The sequence below is a fragment of the Ranitomeya imitator genome, chromosome 1 (genome assembly GCF_032444005.1).
Source record: "Ranitomeya imitator isolate aRanImi1 chromosome 1, aRanImi1.pri, whole genome shotgun sequence".
Taxonomy (NCBI): Eukaryota; Metazoa; Chordata; class Amphibia; order Anura; family Dendrobatidae; genus Ranitomeya; species Ranitomeya imitator.
Window position 1 is genome coordinate 506,523,277 of NC_091282.1, and position 25,000 is coordinate 506,548,276.

Below are 25,000 nucleotides of genomic sequence, written 5' to 3' on the forward strand. Positions count from 1 at the left end.
GAGAGCCAATAGATTAGGACAGTTGTTCAGAAAGTAATTGTGCAGGAAAGGAACTTTGTTACATGCAGATAGTGGATTCCAGAAGGCACACTTAAAAAAAAAGATATGAGGGAGTGCAACTAATATTAATAAGGTTAGTAAGGTTTCGATGTAAGGTAGGGGTTGAGGGATGGTGGACCACAGTTGGGGGAGATGTCCCCCAAAATCAGTAGGAGTAGGAAGATAAAGAGCAAATAGTTATTGGAATTGTCAGAAGTTTTTTTTTGTTCAATATGTTTGGGCAATATGGGTTGAAGTTTTTCAGGAAGGTGAGAAGTGCATGGCAGCTGTACATGGGAGAGGGGCTGATGTGTATGAGACGTGATGAGGTCCTAATTCGAAAAGGCATGTTTGTTGCAAATCCAACACTGTGCACCATCAAGGAACAACATACCAACAGGGAAGCATGGTGGAAGCAGCATTATGTTTTTGGGCTGCTTTTCGGCAGCTGGTATTAACAGTTTCAAATATCAGTTAAATTTGCAACAAAACCTTCAGGGATAAAAAATTGAAGATGAAGAGGAAGTTCAACTTTCAGCATGACAACAACCCTAAGCATATATACGAATCAACAAAAGAATGGCTTCCCGGTAGAAGATCAAAAATTTGAAATGGCCCAGCCAGAGCCCAGACCTGAAAACCAATAGAGGGTTGCATATTTATGCAACTACATTATTTTTGTTTTTTATTTTACAAAAAAGTCTGAAATGATTCTTCTTTGTATGATTTTTTGCATGACAAAACCCTGGCATTTTAGTAGGTATGAGCAGACTTTTTATATCCATAGAACACTAAGCTAAGGGTCTGGAGAATGGTGTGGCCCTGAAGACAGAACATGGGAAAACTTCTTTAATTAGTTTCTAAATGTAAAATATTCAAAAATTGATGTCACAAGATTTTAAACAAATGTGATAATTACATTAGTGATATGACAAATTGAATAATTTAACCCAATTAAAAAAAGAATAAAATGTAATTATTTGCATATGCTGGCACTGTATGGATCGGTCACTTTGTGTAGTAGTGTTTTAAAGTGTAAGTAAACACCTTTTATATAAGGAAGGCCCTTAAATTCAGTGCTGATAGGTGAAGGTCCTATTATCAGCAAAAAAGAAAAAATAAAGATTATGACAGTAAAATAATAATCAAGCCCATGCATCATGAAAATGAGGCAAAAATTATTTGAATATCTTATCGAGAAAAAAAGGTTAAAGCTCTTTAAACTATATATGATATAATATAATATATGAAGAAACTCCGAAATATCCCTGGTCAGGAATGGGAGTGAATGGCCCCGCATTGAAATGGTAATGTGTGGAGCTGGCCATCAGCTTTTATATTAATCTCAGTTTATTCTGCAAAGTATTGTTCCTCTATTATTCATACTTGAAATAAGACAAAAGGCTGCTGGGTGTTACTGGTAGGAGGTGTATACCTGCACATTACTAAACTATCTAGAAGTGCAAATGTTGTCAGCCCATGTAAGGACACACCCCTTTAACAAAGTGGAATGGTACTAACTAGGGTTGAGCGAAACGGGTCGGCCACTTTCAGAAGTCGCCGACTTTTGGCAAAGTCGGGTTTCATGAAACCCGACCCGACCGCTGTGTGGGGTCAGCCATGAAGTCGGCGATCTTCTGAATGTGGTATCGGAATTCCGATCCCGATTCCCGATATGTTTGCAATATCGGAAATCGGTATCGGAATCCATATTTAATGTAAAATAAAGAATTAAAATAAAAAATATCGCTATACTTACCCTCTGACGCGCCCTGGTACTAACCGGAACCTTCCTTCCTTTGAATCAGCACTTCCAGGACCTGGCGGTGACGTCGCGGTGACGTCGCGGCTTGTGATTGGTCGCGCGGCCGCCCATGTGACCGCTCACGCGACCAATCACAAGCCGCGACGTCACCGCAGGTCCTGGAAGGGCTGATTCGAAGGAAGGAAGGCTGCCGGAAAGAAGCAGGGCGCGTCCGAGGGTGAGTATATTCCTATTAGGTATATACTCACCCTCGGACGGGCCCTGCTTCTTTCCGGCAGCCTTCCTTCCTAAGAATCAGCCCTTCCAGGACCTTCGGTGACGTCGCGGTGACGTCGCAGCTTGTGATTGGTCGCGCGAGCGGTCACATGGGTGGCAGCGCGACCAATCACAAGCCGCGACGTCACCGCGACGTCACCGCCAGGTCCTGGAAACGCTCATTCGAAGGAAGGAAGGTTCCGGTTAGTACCAGGGCGCGTCAGAGGGTAAGTATTGCGATATTTTTTATTTTAATTCTTTATTTTACACTTAAATATGGTTCGCAGGGCCTGAAGGAGAGTTTCCGCTCCTTCAGACCCTGGGAACCATTGGAAACCCAATGCACTGCATTGGGTTTCGAGTTTTGGCGACCCCGACCCAATCCTATAAAAGTAAAGGTCGCTCAACCCTAGTACTAACTAATTGTCTATTTATTAAAAAAAATCCAAGATCAATAATGCAGGATTAGCACAATGCAGTTTTAGAAGAAATGCTACTAAATGTTTTTTTTAGTGAAAATATTTCCATGCGCAGTATTCACTAAATCAGACAAGTTCGGAGTGCTGAGAGACCAAACTGCAAATAATTCTTTAGATGTTTCTTAAGCCCTAATGCTAAATATTGTCTTCCTAAAATTTCTACGATATTTACATTGTACAACATTATCGTTTTACCAGTCAATTTTTTTTTCGTTTAACACTGTCCTATTAGAAAACGGAATAAAAGCACTTACTGCTAGAACCTCTAGAGGGCAGTGTTGCCATAAATATATATATATGAAGTTTGCTCCACTTATTACCAGTAGTTTCAAATTCTGGAAACTTTCTGACTCTCTAGATGGAAAATGTTGATCAGACACTGCTAAAAGATTCTGACTCTACCCTGGTAAGAGGTCAGAAAAACACGATATTTGTTTTGCATAATTTTTGTTAACATGGAATCTAGTTAAAATGAACTTTTGATATGTAAAAAGGGCATGTAAGAAGATCAGAAACTGCAGTTTAGCAGAAAACATTAAAAGGGTTGTTCGCTTGCACAAAATTTTCATCCCTGGTTGCAGTTTGTTATGAAATAATAAACTGCTTTTTCTTCACCATCCTGACTAACAGCGCTGAGTCTCTGGTGCTGCTCCCGCTGTCCGGTATTGACTGCAAGGCTAACAGCACAGTCAGCAGCCAATCAGTGAGCTCAATGGTTTTGAAGAGGAGTTCGGAGTACACAGATTCTAAGCTCACTGATTGGCTGTCACCATAAAGATGTGACATCAGCACAGCAGTTAACCCCTTTACCCCCAAGGGTGGTTTGCACGTTAATGACCGGGCCAATTTTCACAATTCTGATCACTGTCCCTTTATGAGGTTATAACTGGAACGCTTCAACCGATCCTGATGATTCTGAAATTGTTTTCTTGTGACATATTGTACTTCATGATAGTCATAAAATTTATTTGATATTACTTGTGTTTATTTGTGAAAAAAAAACGGAAATTTGGCGAAAATTTAAAAAATGTGGCAATTTTCCAACTTTGAATTTTTATGCCCTTAAATCACAGAGATATGTCACATAAAATACTTAATAAGTAACATTTCCCACATGTCTACTTTAAATCAGCACAATTTAGGAACCAAAATTTTTTTTTGTTAGAGAGTTATAAGGGTTAAAATTTGACCAGCAATTTCTCATTTTTACAACACCATTTTTTTTTAGGGACAACATCTCATTTGAAGTCATTTTGAGGGGTCTATATGATAGAAAATACCCAAGTGTGACACCATTCTAAAAGCTGCACCCCTCAAGGTGCTCAAAACCACATTCAAGAAGTTTATTAACCCTTCAGGTGTTTCACAGGAATTTTTGGAATGTTTAAAAAAAATGAACATTTAACTTTTTTTCACAAAAAATTTACTTCAGCTCCAATTTGTTTTATTTTACCAAGGGTAACAGGAGAAAATGGACCCTAAAAGTTGTTGTACAATTTGTTCTGAGTACGCCGATACCCCATATGTGGGGGTAAACCACTGTTTGGGCGCATGACAGAGCTCGGAAGCGAAGGAGGGCAATTTGACTTTTCAATGCAAAATTGACAGGAATTGAGATGGGACGCCATGTTGCATTTGGAGAGCCACTGATGTGCCTAAACATTGAAACCCCCCACAAGTGACACCATTTTGGAAAGTAGACCCCCTAAGGAGCTTATCTAGAGGTGTGGTGAGCACTTTGACCCACAAAGTGCTTCACAGAAGTTTATAATGCAGAACCGTAAAAATAAAAAATCATATTTTTTCACAAAAATTATATTTTTGCCCCCAATTTTTTATTTTCCCATGGGTAAGAGAAGAAATTGGACCCCAAAAGTTGTTGTACAATTTGTCCTGAGTACACTGATACCCTATATGTGGGGGTAAACCACTATTTGGGCACATGGTAGAGCTCAGAAGGGAAGGAGCGCCGTTTAACTTATCAATGCAAAATTGACAGGAATTGAGATGGGCCGCCATGTTGCATTTGGAGATCCACTGATGTGCCTAAACATTGAAACCCCCCACAAGTGACACCATTTTGGAAAGTAAACCCCCTAAGGAACTTATCTGGATATGTGGTGAGCACTTTGATCCACCAAGGGCTTCACAGAAGTTTATAATGCAGAGCCATAAAAATAAAACAACATTTTTTTCCCTCAAAAATTATATTTTAGCCCCCAGTTTTGTATTTTCCTGAGGGTAACAGGAGAAATTGGACCCATAAAGTTGTTGGCCAATTTGTCCTGAGTACGCTGATACCCCATATGTGGGGGGAACCACCGTTTGGGCACATGGGAGGGCTCGGAAGGGAAGGAGCGCCATTTGGAATGCAGACTTAGATGGATTGGTCTGCAGGCGTCACATTGCGTTTGCAGAGCCCCTAATGTACCTAAACAGTAGAAACCCCCCACAATTGACCCCATTTTGGAAAGTAGACCCCCTAAGGAACTCATCTAGATGTGTTGTGAGAGCTTTGAACCCCCAAGTATTTCACTACAGTTTATAACGCAGAGCCGTGCAAATAAAAAATATATTTTTTTCCACAAAAATTATATTTTAGCCCCCAGTTTTGTATTTTTCCAAGGGTAACAGGAGAAATTGGACCCTAAATGTTGTTATTCAATTTGTCCTGAGTACACTGATACCCGATATGTGGGGGGAACCACCGTTTGGGCGCATGGGAGGGCTCGTAAGGGAAGGAGCATCATTTGGAATGCAGACTTAGATGGATTGGTCTGCAGGCGTCACATTGCGTTTGCAGAGCCCCTAATGTACCTAAACAGTAGAAACCCCCCACAAGTGACCCCATATTGCAAACTAGACCCCTCAAGAAACTTATCTAGATGTGTTGTGAGAACTTTGAACCCCCAAGTGTTTCACTACAGTTTATAACGCAGAGCCGTGACAATAAAAAATCTTTTTTTTTCCCACAAAAATTAGTTTTTAGCCCCCAGTTTTGTATTTTCCCGAGGGTAACAGGAGAAATTGGACCAAAAAAGTTGTTGTCCTATTTGTCCTGAGTACGCTGATATCCGATATGTTGAGGTAAACCTCTGTTTGGGCACACGGGAGAGCTCGGAAGGGAAGGAGGACAGTTTTACTTTTTCAACGCAGAATTGACTGGAATTGAGATCGGACGCCATGTCGCGTTTGGAGAGCCCCTGATGTGCCTAAACAGTGGAAACCCCCCAATTATAACTGAAACCCTTATGCAAACACACCCCTAACCCTAATCCCAACGGTATCCCTAACCATACCTCTAACCCAGACACACCCCTAACCCTAATCCCAACCCTATTCCCAACCGTAAATGTAATCCAAACCCTAACCCTAACTTTAGCCCCAACCCAAACCCTAACTTTAGCCCCAACCCTAACTGTAGCCTTAACCCTAGCCCTAACCCTAACCCTAGCCCTAACCCTAACCTTAGCCCTAACCCTAGTCCTAACCTTAGCCTTAACCCTAACCCTAGCCCTAACCCTAGCCCTAACCCTAACCCTAGCCCTAACCCTAGCCCTAACCCTAATAGGAAAATGGAAATAAATACATTTTTTTAATTTTTCCCTAACTAAGGGGGTGATGAAGGGGGTTTGATTTACTTTTATAGCGGGTTTTTTAGCGGATTTTTATGATTGGCAGCCATCACACACTGAAAGACGCTTTTTATTGCAAAAAATATTTTTTGCGTTACCACATTTTGAGAGCTATAATTTTTCCATATTTGAGTCCACAGAGTCATGTGAGATCTTGTTTTTTGCGGGACGAGTTGACATTTTTATTGGTAACATTTTCGGGCACGTGACATTTTTTGATCGCTTTTTATTCCGATTTTTGTGAGGCAGAATGACCAAAAACCAGCTATTCATGAATTTCTTTTGGGGGAGGCGTTTATACCGTTCCGCGTTTGGTAAAATTGATAAAGCAGTTTTATTCATCGGGTCAGTATGATTACAGCGATACCTCATTTAGATTTTTTTTTATGTTTTGGCGCTTTTATACGATAAAAACTATTTTATAGAAAAAATAATTATTTTGGCATCGCTTTATTCTGAGGACTATAACTTTTTTATTTTTTTGCTGATCATGCTGTATGGTGGCTCATTTTTTGCAGGACAAGATTATGTTTTCAGTGGTACCATGGTTATTTATATCTGTCTTTTTGATCGCGTGTTATTCTACTTTTTGTTCGGCGGTATTATAATGAAGCGTTATTTTTTGCCTCGTTTTTTTTTTTTTTCTTACGGTGTTTACTGAAGGGGTTAACTAGTGGGACAGTTTTATAGGTTGGGTCGATACGGACGCGGCGATACTAAATATGTGTACTTTTATTGTTTGTTTTTTTATTTAGATAAAGAAATATATTTATAGGAATAATATATATATATTTTTCATTATTTAGGTTTTTTTTTTTTTTTTTTTACACATTTGGAAAAATTTTTTTTTTACTTTTTTACTTTGTCCCAGGGGGGGCATCACAGATCACTGATCTGACAGTTTGCACAGCACTCTGTCAGATCAATGATCTCCCTCCCTGCAGGACCCGGATGCCGCGGCCATCTTGGATCCGGTCCTGGAACAGGGAGGGAGGTAAGCCCCCTCCCTGCACGATGCTTCCCTGTACCGCCGGCACACCGCGATCATGTTTGATCGCGGTGTGCCAGGGGTTAATGTGCCAGGGGCTGTCCGTGACCACTCCTGGCAGATTGTGCCAGATGTCAGCTGCGATAGGCAGCTGACACCCGGCCACGATCGGCCGTGCTCCCCCCGTGAGCGCGGCCGATCGCTATGACGTACTATCACATCGAGGGTCAGATAGGCCCAGGGCACCTCGACGGGATAGTACATCTAAGGTCAGAGAGGGGTTAATAAGTAACATTTCCCACATGTCTACTTTACATCAGCACAATTTTGGAACCAATATTTTCTTTTGTTAGGGAGTTATAAGGGTTAAAAGTTGACAAGCAAGTTCTCATTTTTACAACACCATTTTTTTTAGGGACCACATCTCATTTGAAGTCACTTTGAGGGGTCTACATGATACAAAATAACGAAGTGTGACACCATTCTAAAAACTGCACCCCTCAAGGTGTTCAAAACCACATTCGAGAACTTTAGCCCCAACCCTAACCCTAACGGGAAAATGGAAATAAATATATATTTTCTTAATTTTATTATTTTTCCCTAACTAAGGGAGTGATGAAGAGGGGTCGTTTCAGACGCGGCGATACTAAATATGTGTATTTTTATTTTTTTTATTATTTAGATAAAGAAATTTATTTATTGGAACAATATTTTTTTTCTTTATTTAGGAGTTTTATTTTTACACATGAAAATATAATTTTTTAAAACTTTTTAACATTGCCAGGGAAGGGGGGGGGGGGGACATCACACTAAAGTGACAGATCACTGATCTGACACTTTGCAATGCACTGTGTCAGATCAGCGATCACCCAGGCACTACAGGGAGGCTCCCGGCGCCTGCTCTGAGCAGGTGCTTGAAAGTCACCTCCCTGCAGGACCTAGAAGGCCCCCCATGGCCATTTTGGATCCGGGGCCTGCAGGTAGGAGGAGGTAGGAGACCCTTGGAGCAACGCGATCACATCGCGCTGCTCCAAGGGTCTCAGGGAAGCCTGCAGGGAGCCCCCTCCTTGCTCGATACTTCCCTATGCCGCCGGAATGCTGCGATCATGTTTGAGCACAGTGTTCCGGGAGTTAATGTGCCAGGAGCGGTCCGTGACCGCTCCTGGCACATAGTGCCGGATGTCAGCTGTGATAGTCAGCTGACACCCGGCCGTGGTCGGCCGTGCTCCCCCCGTGAGCGCGGCTGATCGCGTTAGACGTACTATCCCGTCAGTGGTCATACTTGCCCATACCACCTCGATGGGATAGTACGTCTAATGTCAGAAAAAGATTAATACCGGATATTGGGAGCAATGTCATAGACTCATTGCTGGTCCTGGGGACAGTGAGTAAAGTAGCTGTGTGCTATTTTCTAACTGCAGCTGGGGATAATGACAAAGACTTTCTGAAATAAAATAACACTTTTAGAGGTGCTGGGAAAAGAAAAACACCAAAGGTATAAAAAAAACTAAATAAAATTCACCTTGTCAAACGTCAGTCAAATTTAACCAAGTTGTCTCTGTCTGTTTTTGTTCACAAGCTTCCCACCATACAGTGCCGACAACTGTCCAGAAATTCCTGGAGTGTCTGTAAAAATACAACACTTCTTTTTCCTGCCAGTAAAAGATTTTTGATGCATCCTTGCAGGGTCTAGTTGGCCTACCTTAGAACCGGGAATCCTCTAATGAGCCTTTGCCTCTCCTTCATGGGTGTCCATAGCGGAAGACTTCGTAGCCTTCAATGCTGAAGGGTGGCATTGCTGCTGTCTTGATTTAAATAGTATATGCTTTCTTAGGATACAGATGCCATAGAATATAATGGCATGGAGGGAGCTGATGGCATAGTAAATTGGATGTGACAAGCGCAACATTATGCCTGCTATGCCTAGCCACAGATCACATGCTGCAGAGACCAAAGCCGTGCACCAGGGCAACAATGCTGGGTGGTTATTTCACAATTACAGCAGAGCTGCTTTGTTACCTCATTACAATCTCCTGATAGCAGGACTTAACAACTGCATCACTTTGTACATATGTAAACCATTTCGATGTACTAAATTCTAAGGTACATTATCTGCAAAGGTAAATGTCAATATTGTGCAAACCTAATGAGGTAGCTGCTACCTCTGCTGCATCTTAAAGGCACATACACAACAACTTTGGGGCATTATACTTGTTCGATTCTGAACCGGATTCAAGACATAGAGATATATGTCCCACAGAGAAATGAGCTGAAAGGAGAAGGGCTGGTAAAAAGAGGATATTGAAAAAGTGTTAGGAAGAGTTAAGACAAATGAAAAGGGGTCAGAGGTACACTGTATCTTTAAGTCTCTCACTGGTTTATTAGGGTTGCTGCATAAGCCAGTGCAGAGTTAGCAAAAATAAGCAAGACCTTCCTGGCCTAAGAAAAAACAAAACATAGAGCGCAGTCCGTGTGGTTGCGGAGATCCACCCATTCAAGAAAAAATCGATATCCACAGGTTCAGCTTTCTTGTCAGGACACATAGCACTGGAGTTGCTCTCCAGTCCTATCAAACAACGGTTGCCTCATAAGGCCAACTATTTAAACCCCAGACCACACCCTGGGGTGGAGATAAGGTGGACAACCTCCCACCCGCTCTATGTAGTTATCCACAAAAACCCAGCCCTTAAAATGGCTGATTAACCCCTTTCAACACATAGTGTGCTTCTGGGTTTCATATCACTGAAGCTAAGAGTCTCAGAGAAACGTACCTTTCCTCCAGCACTTTACCAGTGACTTTGTCACATTATATATAGTACTAGGTGTTTCCAGCCAGCTAACGCTCGGCACGCTCATTACTATCTAATTAACGCTGCTGGTGATTAAACTAAAGTAAATAATGACAACATTCAATAGCGCTTACGCAGGTGGTAAATTAACGTGTGGTAATGTGAGGGGACGGAGCCTCGTGTGGTAATGTGGGGGGATGGAGCCTCGTGTGGTAATGTGTGGGGACGGAGCCTCGTGTGGTAATGTGTGGGGACGGAGCCTCGTGTGGTACTGTGGGGGGTGGAATTATCTGTGGTAATGTGTGGGGACGGAGCCTCGTGTGGTAATGTGGGGGGAAGAATTATCTGTGGTAATGTGGTGGGGGCGGGATTATGTGTGGCAATGTGGTAGGGTGCGGGATTATGTGTGGTAATGTGGTGGGGGGTGGGATTATGTGGTAATGTGGTGGGGGGCGGGATTATGTGTGGTAATTTGGTGGGGTGTGGGATAATGTGTGGTGATGTGGTGGGGGCGGGATTATGTGGTTATGTGGTGATGGGCGGGATTATGTGTGGTAATGTGGTGGGGGGCGGGATTATGTGTGGTGATGTGGTGGGGGGGTGGGATTATGTGTGGTAATGTGGTGGGGGAGCAGGTTTATGTGTGGTAATGTGGTGAGGGCAGATTATGTGTGGCAATGTGGTGGGGGGTGGGATTATGTGTGGCAATGTGTTGGGGAGCGGGATTATGTGTGGTAATGTGGTGGGGGCGGGATTATCTGTGGTAATGTGGTGGGGGGCGGGATTATGTGTGCTATGTGGTGGAAGGTGGGATTATGTGTGGTGATATGCTGGGGGGCGGGATTATGTGTGGTGATGTGTTGGGGGGCGGGATTATGTGTGGTAATGTGGTGGGGGAGTGGGTATATGTGTGGTAATGTGGTGGGGGGTGGTATTATGTGTGGTAATGTGGTGGAAGGCGGGATTATGTGTGGTGATGTGGTGGGGGGTGGGATTATGTGGTAATGGGGTGGGGGGCGGGATTATGTGTGGTAATGGGGTGGAGGACGAGATTATGTGTGGTGATGTGTTGGGGGTGGGATTATGTGTGGCAATGTGTTGGGGAGCGGGATTATGTGTGGTAATGTGGTGGGGGCGGGATTATCTGTGGTAATGTGGTGGGGGGCGGGATTATGTGTGCTATGTGGTGGAAGGTGGGATTATGTGTGGTGATATGCTGGGGGGCGGGATTATGTGTGGTGATGTGTTGGGGGGCGGGATTATGTGTGGTAATGTGGTGGGGGAGTGGGTATATGTGTGGTAATGTGGTGGGGGGGTGGTATTATGTGTGGTAATGTGGTGGAAGGCGGGATTATGTGTGGTGATGTGGTGGGGGGTGGGATTATGTGGTAATGGGGTGGGGGGCGGGATTATGTGTGGTAATGGGGTGGAGGACGAGATTATGTGTGGTGATGTGTTGGGGGTGGGATTATGCATGGTGATGTGGTGGAGGGACGGGATTATGTGTGGTAATGTGGTGGGGGGGCGGGATTATGTGTGATAATGTGGTGGGGGGCGGGATTATGTGTGGTGATGTGGTGTGGGGGCGGGATTATGTGTGATAATGTGGTGTGGGGCGGGATTATGTGTGGCAATATGGTGGGGGGCGGGATTATCTGTGGTAATGTGGTGGGGAGTGGGATTATGTGTAGTAATGTGGTGGGGGGCGGGATTATGTGTGGTGATGTGGGGGGCGGGATTGTGTGGTGATGTGGCAAGGGGCGGGATTATGTGTGGTGATGTGGTGGGGGGCAGAATTATGTGTGGTGATGGGGTGGGGGCGGAATTATGTGTGGTGTTGTGGTGGGCGGGCGGGATTATGTGTGGTGATGTGGTGGGGGGTGGAATTATGTGTGGTGATGGGGTGGAGGGTGGGATTATGTGGTGATGGGGTGGAGGGTGGGATTATGTGGTGATGGGGTGGAGGGCGGGATTATGTGGTGATGGGGTGGAGGGCGGGATTATGTGGTGATGGGGTGGAGGGCGGGATTATGTGGTGATGGGGTGGAGGGCGGGATTATGTGGTGATGTGGTGGGGGGCAGGATTATGTGTGGTAATGTGGTGGGGGGCGGAATTATGTGTGGTAATGTGGTGGGGGGCGGGATTATGTGTGGTGTTGTGGTGGGTGAGCAGGATTATGTGTGATGATGTGGTGGGAGGCGGAATTATGTGGGGTGATGTGGTGGGGGCGGGATTGTGTGTGGTGATGTGGTGAGGGCGGGATTGTGTGTGGTAATGTGTGGAGGCGGGATTGTGTGTGGTGATGTGGTGGCGGGCGGAGCTACTGTGCAGGGGCAGGATTAGCGAGTAATCACGATGCCTCTTTTATATATAGATGATGGCCCACAGCTACTCTGAATAATGTCTTATATAGAAAAGCAGAAGTTTAGACTCAGGAATCACTGCACCATTGTTATATCCGCATTGCTATACTGGAAAGTAACTGTTATTGCCGCATTGGGATTGAATCTCTGTTAAACCATTCTTTATCTTTATAGCCTCTCTGGCCTGCCTGTTTTCTTGGACTATTTTGAGTGCACCAAATTACATCACACTACCAGGAAACAAAGGTTAATTAAGTGCACCCTGGTTTCACAAGCTTTATTTTATTTTATGTTGTCCCTGCCATAGTGAAGTGGTAACATCCACATATCACATGGTGCAAGACCTTTGGCATAGTAGTGCATCTCGGCATTACACAAGCAAAGCAGGGCACATCACTGCTGGGGAATTGGCTAAATCTTGGTGAGTAATCAGACTTCACTCTCATCTCTGCCTGAATTCTTCTCTTAGGGCCACATTCGCACATTCAGTGTTTGGTCAGTATTTTACCTCAGGATATGTAAGCCAAAACCTAGAGAGGGTGAGAAATACAGAAGTGGTGACGTGTTTCTATTATACTTTTCCTCTGATTGTTTCTCTCCTGGCTATGACTTACAAATACTGAGGTAAAATATTGACCAAATACTGAACGAGTGAATGTGACCTAAAAGATATTTCCTAGGCCAGGGCTGCTGTTCAGCTGCTGTATCATGCCAAATCCTAACAATGTAGTGTGCTCTGCTTGCCAGTGTGATCAGTTGTCATGTGATTGCTCATATGCGTTTTGCATATTTAGGCCTCTTTTCCACTTGCGAGAAACACGTCCGTGTGTCGCATGTGGAAACGAAGCTCTGGCGCCGGCACTCCAGAGCGGAGCGTGCAGCCGCATAGCAACACATGCAGCCGCACGCTCCGCTCTGTAGTGCCGGTGCCAGAGCTTTGTTTCCACATGCGAGACACGGACATGTTTCTCGCAAGTGGAAAAGAGGCCTTATGGTGACTAACATATACTGACTAACTTCTCTCTCTTTGCTTCTCACAATGCATTATCATTAGCAATTAGAGAAGAAGGTAAATTAACTAGAAGGCAAGTGTCCACAAGAATGCAAATTGCATTTGAGAGATCAAGTGATCATGCTTTGAACTGACAAGCAGAAAATAAACCTAAGTAGAGATGAGCGAATATGTTTGGAAAATGAACGCCAATCAAAAATTCGGCACATTCGAATATGGCTCATTCGGATTGCTGATCGGAAACACGAGCACTTTTCTTAAAATCGGAAAAAGTTGGTAAAATTCGGTAAAAGTGCGGGAAAATAATTCTGTAGCCGCTAAAGTATTTTAAAGTAGATAATAGATAGATAGATAGATAGATAGATAGATAGATAGATAGATAGATAGATAGATAGATAGATAGATAGAAAGCCGGAAATTCATCTGCTGTGTACACTAAAATCACAGCAGGAGCCAACATAATAGAGTAGACAAATTACATCATATAGTATATAAACATAGAATAGGTAGATATATAAATGTCAGTGATACATATATACACTGCTCAAAAAAATAAAGGGAACACTAAAATACCACATCCTAGATATCACTGAATGAAATATTTCAGTTGCAAATCTTTATTCATTACATAGTGGAATGTGTTCAGAACAATAAAACATAAAAATTATCATTGTAAATCATAATTAATATCACATGGAGGTCTGGATTTGGAATAATACTCAAAATCAAAGTGGAAAATCAAATTACAGGCTGGTACAACTTCAGTGGAAATGCCTCAAGACAAAGAAACAATGTTCTGTCATGTGTGTGTGGCCTCCACATGCCTGTATGACCTCCCTACAATGCCCAGGCATGCTCCTGATGAGGCGGTCGATGATCTCCTGATGGATCTCCTCCCAGACCTGGACTAAAGCATCTTCCAACTCCTGGACAGTCTGTGGTGCAACGTGACGTTGGTGGATGGTGCGAGACATGATGCCCCTGATGTGTTCAATCGGATTCAGGTCTGGAGAAAGGGTGGGCCAGTCCAAAGCTTCAATGCCTTCATCTTGCAGGAACTGCTGACACACTCCAGCCACATGAGGTCTGGCATTGTCCTGCAATAGTGGGAACCCAGGGCCAACCGAACCAGCATATGGTCTCACAAGGGGTCTGAGAATCTCGCTACCTAATGGCAGTCAGGCTACCTCTAGCGAGCACATGGAGGGCTGTACGTCCCTCCAAAATAATGCCACCCCACAACATTACTGACCCCCTTCCAAACCGGTAATGCTGAAGGATGTTGCAGGCTGCTGATCGCTCTCCATGGCATCTCCAGACTCTGTCACATCTGTCACATGTGCTCAGTGTGATCCTGCTTTCATCTGTGAAGAGCACAAGGCGCCAGTGGCGAATTTTCCAATCCTGGTGTTCTGTGGCAAATGCCAAGCGTCCTGCACGGTGTTGAGCTGTGAACATAACCCCCAAATGTGGACTTCGGGCACTTAGACCATCCTCATGGAGTCGGTTTCTAACCATTTGTGCAGACACATGAACATGTGTGGCCTGCTGGAGGTCATTTTGCCGGGCTCTGGCAGTGCTCCTCCTGTTCCTCCTTGCATAAAGGCTGAGGTAGCGGTCCTGCTGCTGGGTTGTTGCCCTCCTACGGCCCCCTCCACATCTCCTGGTGTACTGGCCTGTCTCCTGGTAGTGCCTCCAGCCTCTGGACACTACGCTGACAGACACAACAAACCTTCTTGCCACAGCTCGCATTGATGTGCCATCCTGGATGAGCTGCACTACCTGAGCCACTTGTGTGGGTTGTAGAGTCTGTCTCATGCTACCACGAGTGTGAAAGCGCAACCAGCATTCAAAGGGACCAAAACATCAGCCAGAAAGCATTGGTACTGAGATTTGGCTTGTGGTCCTCACCTGCAGAACCACTCGTTTATTGAGTGTGTCTTGATAATTGCCAATAATTTCCATCTCTTGTCTATTCCATTTGCACAACGGCATGTGAAATTGATTGTCAAAAAGTGTTGCTTACTAAGTGGACAGTTTTATTTAACAGAAGTATCATTTACTTGGAGTTATATTTTGTTGTTTAAGTGTTCCCTTTATTTTTTTGAGCAGTGTATATATGTAAATCTATTACATAGATAGAAGACAAGTTGGCAATTCAGGAGCAATGAACTGTAAAATCACAGCAGGAGCTGCCAGCATGGAATAGAAGGATTACATACAGTATATACACATAGAATAGATATATAGATGTCAGTGACATACAATTAGTACCGTGTGTGTGCAGCTTACAGTACATGTATTTAATTGTTAAAAGATTTTGCTGAAAGAAATGGTGTGGGCTCCCATGTAAATTTCTTAACCAGCAGAGGGAAACCCGACGGCTGGGGGCAGATGTTTATAGCCTGGGAAGGGGGTAATACCCATGGAGCTTCCCAGGCTATTAATATTAGCTCACAGCTGGGAACTTAGCTTTTACTGGCTATTAAAATGGGGGACCCTCCCCAAAAAATTACATAGGGTCCAAAAATTAATAACCAGCAAAGGCTATGCAGACAGTTGTGGGCTCGTATTAATAGCCTAGTTAGGGGCCATGGATACTGCCTCCCAGGCTAAAAACTTCATCTCTCACCGCCCCAGAAAAGGCATATCTATAAGATGCACCAATTTTGGCACTTAGCCTTTCTTTTCCCACTTGCCCTGTAGTGGTGGAAAGTGGGGTGATAATTGGGGGGTTGACGTCACCTTTGTATTGTCAGGTAATATCAAGCCTCGAGGTTAGTAAGAGAGAGGCATCTATAAGACGCCCCATTACTAACCTCATAGTCATATTGAATAAAAACACTCACTCAGAACAAAGTCCTTTAATTGAAAGAATGACACAGACTCCATTAATAAATCTTAATTAAACCATACTCTTGTCATGGGGCAGCACGGTGGCTCAGTGGTTAGCACTGCAGCCTAGCAGCACTTGGAGTCCTGGGTTGAAATCCCACCAAGGAAAACATCTGCAAGGAGTATGTATGTTCTCCCCATGTTTGCTTGGGCTTCCTCACACATTCCAAAAGACATACTGATAGGGAAGTTAGATTGTGAGCCCCATCGGGGACAGCAATGATAATGTGTGCAAAACTGTTGAATATGTTAGCGCTATATAAAATAAAGATTATTATTATTATTTAGGTCATCGCCTATTCCTGTGCAGCCATTGTCTCCTGCAAGAGAATTAAAAAAAAAAACAACCATATTTCTTACCTTTCTGCAGAAAAGATAATAATCCATTTGTCCCAAGACGGGTCAAGCACTGCTTCATCTAGATGGCAGGTTGCATGATGCGACCTTACAGTCTGCCATCCAGTAGTGACACTGAGAAGCATGTGCTCAGTGTCTCCCTGTAAACTCCTATTGCCTGTCTGCATCACCGCGAGCATAGGAAATTTCTCATGCTCGTGGTGCCGTCAGAAAGGTCCTAAGAGTTCACAGCCAATGAACTCACTTCACCTAACTTATGTCCACGGGAGCGCCATTATAAATTTTCCTACAGCACTCGCACTAACATCAAAATGTTACTGGAAGAGATGTCAGTGTCCATGAGTGTAATACGTGTAGTAATCTTGTGCTGCATCAGTGTTACACTGTGGGTGCCAGGGAAGCAGTGTCTGATGCTGAAGACGACTCTCATCAATCTCCCCTTCTCTGCCGGTGATCAGCATGGGCATAGTAGAATGATGAGAGTTGTATTCAAGTGGAAAGAAACCATGGCAGCAGGCGGCAGCCCTATTACTCCCATCAGCCTACACCTGCTGCCGCTAATAGCAGTCACAGTAGTAGCGGCTGATGGGAGTATTAATCATCCGCTGCCTGAGCGAGTATTCCTCATCTGCAGCATTTACTGACCATGTGCACCTACCCTAAAGATAATTTTAAAAAGTTTTGTGATGTAATTTCTTAGTTCAACACCTTCTTTTTCATTCTGATGCAGTAGCATCAGGGTAATGGGATTAGGACTTGGTGTCAGCAACTGACATTGACACAAAAGGTACCGTTACACTAAACGACTTACCAACGATCACGACCAGCGATACGACCTGGCCGTGATCGTTGGTAAGTCGTTGTTTGGTCGCTGGGGAGCTGTCACACAGACAGCTCTCGCCAGCGACCAACGATCAGGGGAACCACTTAGGCATCGTTGAAACGGTCTTCAACGATGCCGAAGTCCCCCTGCAACACCCGGGTAACCAGGGTAAACATCGGGTTACTAAGTGCAGGGCCGCGCTTAGTAACCCGATATTTACCCTGGTTACCATTGCAAAAGTAAAAAAAAAGCAAAAAACTACATACTCACATTCTGATGTCTGTCACGTCCTCCGCTGGCGTCCACAGGGTTAAAACTGCTTTCGGCAAGAGCGCTGCTAATGCACGCGCTGCTGCCGATAGCTTTCCTGCACTGTGTCAGCGCCGGCAGTAACAGCGGTGACATCACCGCTGTGCTCTGCTTTACGGCCGGCGCTGACACAGTGCAGGGAAGCTCTCGGCAGCAGCGCGTGCATTAGCAGCGCTCCTGCCGAAAGCAGTTTTAACCCTGTGGACGCCGGGGGACGTGACAGACATCAGAATGTGAGTATGTACTGTTTTTTTTCTTTTACTTTTACAATGGTAACCAGGGTAAATATCGGGTTACTAAGCGCGGCCCTGCACTTAGTAACCCGATGTTTACCGTGGTTACAAGTGAACACATTTCTGGATCGGCGTCACACACGCCGATCCAGCGATGACAGCGGGTGATCAGCAACCAAAAAAAGGTCCTGATCATTCCCCAGCGACCAACGATCTCCCAGCAGGGGCCTGATCGTTGGTCGCTGTCACACATAACGAGATCGTTAGCGGGATCATTGCTACGTCACGAAAAGCGTGATGTTGCAACGATATCGTTAACGAAATCGTTATGTGTGAAGGTACCTAAAGCCCTAGGTTTAGGATTGAAAAGGTGGCTTTCCTTCATAGGATGCTGCCCTTCCCGTGGTTGTTCCTTCCCGGGGAAAGGCCTGGCTATTCACTGCTTGCGTCGAGAAACACGTGATGGTGTCTCCGCAGCTTCTTTTCTTGCATCTGCATATTTCCCATAAGGGATGGGGGCAGTGTTCTGGAATCACTGCGTTGAGAAACACGTGATGGTGTCTCCGCGGTGTTGGATGTTTTGGTCTCCCCGAGGCCAATCATCTGTGCCTTTATAGCCTTTTTACTAGGCACTGCTCCTAATAGCCAGATTCCTACTCCACACTGATGAGGGGCAAAAACCCTGAAACAGCTGTCTGTGGATGGATACCATGCTTGGCATAGGTGGCTTTCCTTCATAGGATGCTGCCCTTCCCGTGGTTGTTCCTTCCCGGGGAAAGGCCTGGCTATTCACTGCTTGCGTCGAGAAACACGTGATGGTGTCTCCACAGCTTCTTTTCTTGCATCTGCATATTTCCCATAAGGGATGGGGGCAGTGTTCTGGAATCACTGCGTTGAGAAACACGTGATGGTGTCTCCGCGATGTTGGATGTTTTGGTCTCCCCGAGGCCAATCATCTGTGCCTTTATAGCCTTTTTACTAGGCACTGCTCCTAATAGCCAGATTCCTACTCCACACTGATGAGGGGCAAAAACCCTGAAACAGCTGTCTGTGGATGGATACCATGCTTGGCATAGGTGGCTTTCCTTCATAGGATGCTGCCCTTCCCGTGGTTGTTCCTTCCCGGGGAAAGGCCTGGCTATTCACTGCTTGCGTCGAGAAACACGTGATGGTGTCTCCGCAGCTTCTTTTCTTGCATCTGCATATTTCCCATAAGGGATGGGGGCAGTGTTCTGGAATCACTGCGTTGAGAAACACGTGATGGTGTCTCCGCGGTGTTGGATGTTTTGGTCTCCCCGAGGCCAATCATCTGTGCCTTTATAGCCTTTTTACTAGGCACTGCTCCTAATAGCCAGATTCCTACTCCACACTGATGAGGGGCAAAAACCCTGAAACAGCTGTCTGTGGATGGATACCATGCTTGGCATAGGTGGCTTTCCTTCATAGGATGCTGCCCTTCCCGTGGTTGTTCCTTCCCGGGGAAAGGCCTGGCTATTCACTGCTTGCGTCGAGAAACACGTGATGGTGTCTCCGCAGCTTCTTTTCTTGCATCTGCATATTTCCCATAAGGGATGGGGGCAGTGTTCTGGAATCACTGCGTTGAGAAACACGTGATGGTGTCTCCGCGGTGTTGGATGTTTTGGTCTCCCCGAGGCCAATCATCTGTGCCTTTATAGCCTTTTTACTAGGCACTGCTCCTAATAGCCAGATTCCTACTCCACACTGATGAGGGGCAAAAACCCTGAAACAGCTGTCTGTGGATGGATACCATGCTTGGCATAGGTGGCTTTCCTTCATAGGATGCTGCCCTTCCCGTGGTTGTTCCTTCCCGGGGAAAGGCCTGGCTATTCACTGCTTGCGTCGAGAAACACGTGATGGTGTCTCCGCAGCTTCTTTTCTTGCATCTGCATATTTCCCATAAGGGATGGGGGCAGTGTTCTGGAATCACTGCGTTGAGAAACACGTGATGGTGTCTCCGCGGTGTTGGATGTTTTGGTCTCCCCGAGGCCAATCATCTGTGCCTTTATAGCCTTTTTACTAGGCACTGCTCCTAATAGCCAGATTCCTACTCCACACTGATGAGGGGCAAAAACCCTGAAACAGCTGTCTGTGGATGGATACCATGCTTGGCATAGGTGGCTTTCCTTCATAGGATGCTGCCCTTCCCGTGGTTGTTCCTTCCCGGGGAAAGGCCTGGCTATTCACTGCTTGCGTCGAGAAACACGTGATGGTGTCTCCGCAGCTTCTTTTCTTGCATCTGCATATTTCCCATAAGGGATGGGGGCAGTGTTCTGGAATCACTGCGTTGAGAAACACGTGATGGTGTCTCCGCGGTGTTGGATGTTTTGGTCTCCCCGAGGCCAATCATCTGTGCCTTTATAGCCTTTTTACTAGGCACTGCTCCTAATAGCCAGATTCCTACTCCACACTGATGAGGGGCAAAAACCCTGAAACAGCTGTCTGTGGATGGATACCATGCTTGGCATAGGTGGCTTTCCTTCATAGGATGCTGCCCTTCCCGTGGTTGTTCCTTCCCGGGGAAAGGCCTGGCTATTCACTGCTTGCGTTGAGAAACACGTGATGGTGTCTCCGCAGCTTCTTTTCTTGCATCTGCATATTTCCCATAAGGGATGGGGGCAGTGTTCTGGAATCACTGCGTTGAGAAACACGTGATGGTGTCTCCGCGGTGTTGGATGTTTTGGTCTCCCCGAGGCCAATCATCTGTGCCTTTATAGCCTTTTTACTAGGCACTGCTCCTAATAGCCAGATTCCTACTCCACACTGATGAGGGGCAAAAACCCTGAAACAGCTGTCTGTGGATGGATACCATGCTTGGCATAGGTGGCTTTCCTTCATAGGATGCTGCCCTTCCCGTGGTTGTTCTTTCCCGGGGAAAGGCCTGGCTATTCACTGCTTGCGTCGAGAAACACGTGATGGTGTCTCCGCAGCTTCTTTTCTTGCATCTGCATATTTCCCATAAGGGATGGGGGCAGTGTTCTGGAATCACTGCGTTGAGAAACACGTGATGGTGTCTCCGCGGTGTTGGATGTTTTGGTCTCCCCGAGGCCAATCATCTGTGCCTTTATAGCCTTTTTACTAGGCACTGCTCCTAATAGCCAGATTCCTACTCCACACTGATGAGGGGCAAAAACCCTGAAACAACTGTCTGTGGATGGATACCATGCTTGGCATAGGTGGCTTTCCTTCATAGGATGCTGCCCTTCCCGTGGTTGTTCCTTCCCGGGGAAAGGCCTGGCTATTCACTGCTTGCGTCGAGAAACACGTGATGGTGTCTCCGCAGCTTCTTTTCTTGCATCTGCATATTTCCCATAAGGGATGGGGGCAGTGTTCTGGAATCACTGCGTTGAGAAACACGTGATGGTGTCTCCGCGGTGTTGGATGTTTTGGTCTCCCCGAGGCCAATCATCTGTGCCTTTATAGCCTTTTTACTAGGCACTGCTCCTAATAGCCAGATTCCTACTCCACACTGATGAGGGGCAAAAACCCTGAAACAGCTGTCTGTGGATGGATACCATGCTTGGCATAGGTGGCTTTCCTTCATAGGATGCTGCCCTTCCCGTGGTTGTTCCTTCCCGGGGAAAGGCCTGGCTATTCACTGCTTGCGTCGAGAAACACGTGATGGTGTCTCCGCAGCTTCTTTTCTTGCATCTGCATATTTCCCATAAGGGATGGGGGCAGTGTTCTGGAATCACTGCGTTGAGAAACACGTGATGGTGTCTCCGCGGTGTTGGATGTTTTGGTCTCCCCGAGGCCAATCATCTGTGCCTTTATAGGATTGAAAAGGTGTCAGCCAGACACCCTCATTACTAAGCTGGTAAGTAAACACACAAATGCATGCACACACCCACATGCGCACGCATGCATACACTGTAACCAGCCTATGTAGGATCGTTAACAGAACACAGGCTGTAACAAAACAGCAACTGTTAATTTTTACAAAAAAAATTTTTTTTTAAATTGCGTGGGCTCTCGTGTAATTTTCATAACCAGCAGAGGGAAAACCAATGGCTGAGGGCTGATGTTAATATTCTGGGAATGAGCCAATAGCAATAAAGGTTCCAAGGCTATTAATATCAGCTCACAGCTGTTTGCTTAGCCTTTACTGGCTAGTTTACAAGGGGACTCCAGAAAAAAATTGACATAGGGTCCCTTTATAAAATCTAACTAGCGAAGACTAGGCAGACAGCTGTACGCTGATATTAATAGCCTAGGAAGGGAACATGGAAATTGGCCCCCTCCCAGACTAAAAATATCAGCTCTCAGCTCTTCCCACTTACCCTTTAGCGAAGGCAAGTGGGGTAATGGTTGGGGGGGTTTCACACAGCATGGGAAACACTGACGCTTGTTTTGAATATGGCGTTCGGCTATATTCAGCAATTAAATCGACAACTAAATCAGTGAATATTGCAAATTCGGCGATCGTGAGCTAAGCGAAATATTAATACATTTGCTCACCTCTAATCCTAAAGCCATACTCACACTGTCAGCATTTGGTCAATATTTCACATCAGTATGCGTAAGCTAAAACGAGGAGCAAAACAATCAGAGAAAAAGTATAAAACAAACACGTCACCACTTCTGCAATTTTGGCTTTCAAATACTTAGGTAAAATACTGACCAAATACCGAACGTGTGAATGTGGCCTCATACTGAGTATCTTATTGCAATGCAGTAAGATACATTGCCAGATAGAAATAAGCTCTGGTCTGAAAAATCCTGTTAAACATAATGCAATGGCTTTATATAAGTTAAATGTGCGCCCTCAGAATCAAGTCCTCTGTTGGGCCCAATGTTCCCTATTCCGACATTGCTTTCGTAATATTTTTTGAAGCTGGAGAAACTTGTTAAGATTCTTTTGACTATCATTGTCATTTTACAATTCACACTGAATAAAGCTAATGTTATCATATCAGAATTATGGGCTGTTGACATTTTTCACTAAAATCTTTATGATTTGTTATGGTTTTACAAAGTGTGCATAAAAAAATGTTTGCTGTTCTTTAATTTTTCATAAGCTGTGAAGAAAAAAATTAAAGATAAAATTGGCAACCCTACCATCAACCATTGGCCTGATCACTCACATGCAGTATAAATGGCATCACTGATCAGATCTGAACCTAGCTGCCTGGAAGTGCTGCACTTAACTAAGGATAGTGATTAGTCATAGCAAAGCATGTGTTGTCAAAAATAGGAACAGAGAAAAAATTGTGGCACTCACCCCTTGGCAAAAAAAATATTCAATTGTTACATACCAGGCGGAAGATGCAGACTGACAGATAAAAGAGCGACCGCCAAGTCACGCTCTCAAGCATTTTATCCAGCCTCCATGTGTTGTTCTTGTTGGCATCATGGCTCATAAGTGGTGACACCAGTAGTATGGCACATGTCCACTGAGACTACTAAAATCCCACAAAGGGCAAGTATTTCCAGAATGTCAACAAATATCAGCAAGTCTCTTGATTGGCAGGAATTGAAGCCACACAGGTCTCCCCATAATGCCCTGCAGATATCACATCTCATGCTCTAGCATAGTCAATAAAGATGGACCACCACAACCACTATAAAAGTTGAGGGCCAGCAAAGTAATGCCATTTTAGTATTTTACAGGCTAGGAGGTCCTAGTTTTGCTGCTAAAAGGAAATCCTGAAACCAAGTCTTCTGTTTCACAGAATGTGTGCACTCTGGCTTGTGAGACAGGAAAGCCATTTTTTCAAGTTTTTTAAAAGACAAAAGAAAAATTTCCAAACTATCAAAATTTAAACACATTTGTCTTCCTCTCAAAGTGGATGTTGTAAAAAAATATATATTTTTTTTACCCAATTCCATGTTGTAATAGTCAAAAACTACTGGAACAGCATGTCCATCTTAAACTGTCCTCCCACCTCTCCTCCTGCTCCCTCTTTGACTGGTTTCAGTCTGGCTTCCGACTGCATCACTCAACTGAAACTGCCCTAGCTAAAGTCACCAATGACTTACTAACCACCAAGAGCAGCAACACTACTCGGTCCTCCTTCTCCTGGACCTGTCTTCTGCCTTTGACACTGTGGACCATTCCCTCTTGTTACAGATTCTCTCATCTCTTGGCATCACAGATTTGACTCTATCCTCGATCTCGACATATCTAGCAGACCGGACGTTCAGTGTCTCCCTCTCCCACACCACCTCCTCACCTTGCCCCTTGTCTGTCGGTGTTCCCCAAGGCTAAGTTCTAGGACCCCTACTCTTCTCCATCAACACTTTCAGCTTGGGACAGCTCATAGAATCCCATGGTTTTCAGCATCATCTTTACGTTGATGACATGCAGATCTACCTTTCTGGACCTGATATCACCTCCTTACTGACCAAAATCCCACAATGTCTGTCCGCTATTTCATCTTTCTTTTCTGCTTGCTTTCTAAAACCGAACATGGACAAAACATAATTCATCATCTTTTCCCCATCTCACTCTACCACTCCACCAGACCTATCCATCATTGTCAATGGCTGCTCACTTCCCCAGTCTCGCATGCTCAGTGCCTCTGGGTGATCCTCGACTCTGCCCTCTCTTTCAAGCCACATATACAAACACTTGCCTTCTCCTGCTGACTCCAACTCAAAAACATTTTCCGCATCTATACATTCCTTGACCAAGAACTGGAAAAATGCTGGTGCACGTCCTCATCATCTTCCGCCTTGACTATTGCAATCTCCTACTCTCCGGCCTCCCCTCTAGCACTCTTGCACCACTCCAATCTATCCTAAATTCTGCTGCCCAACTAATCCACCTGTCTGCCCGTTATTCTCCTCTCCTCTCTGCCAAGCCCTTCACTGTCTTCCTATTGTCCAGAGGCTCCAGTTCAAAACCCTAACTATGACATATAAATCCATCCACAACCTGTCTTCTCTATATATCTGTGACATGGTCTCCTGGTACTTACCTACACACAACCTTAAATCCTTTCAAGATCTCCATCTTTACTCCCCTCTTATCTCTTCTTCCCACAACCGCATACAAGACTTCTCCCGTGCTTCCCCCATACTCTGGAACTCTCTACCC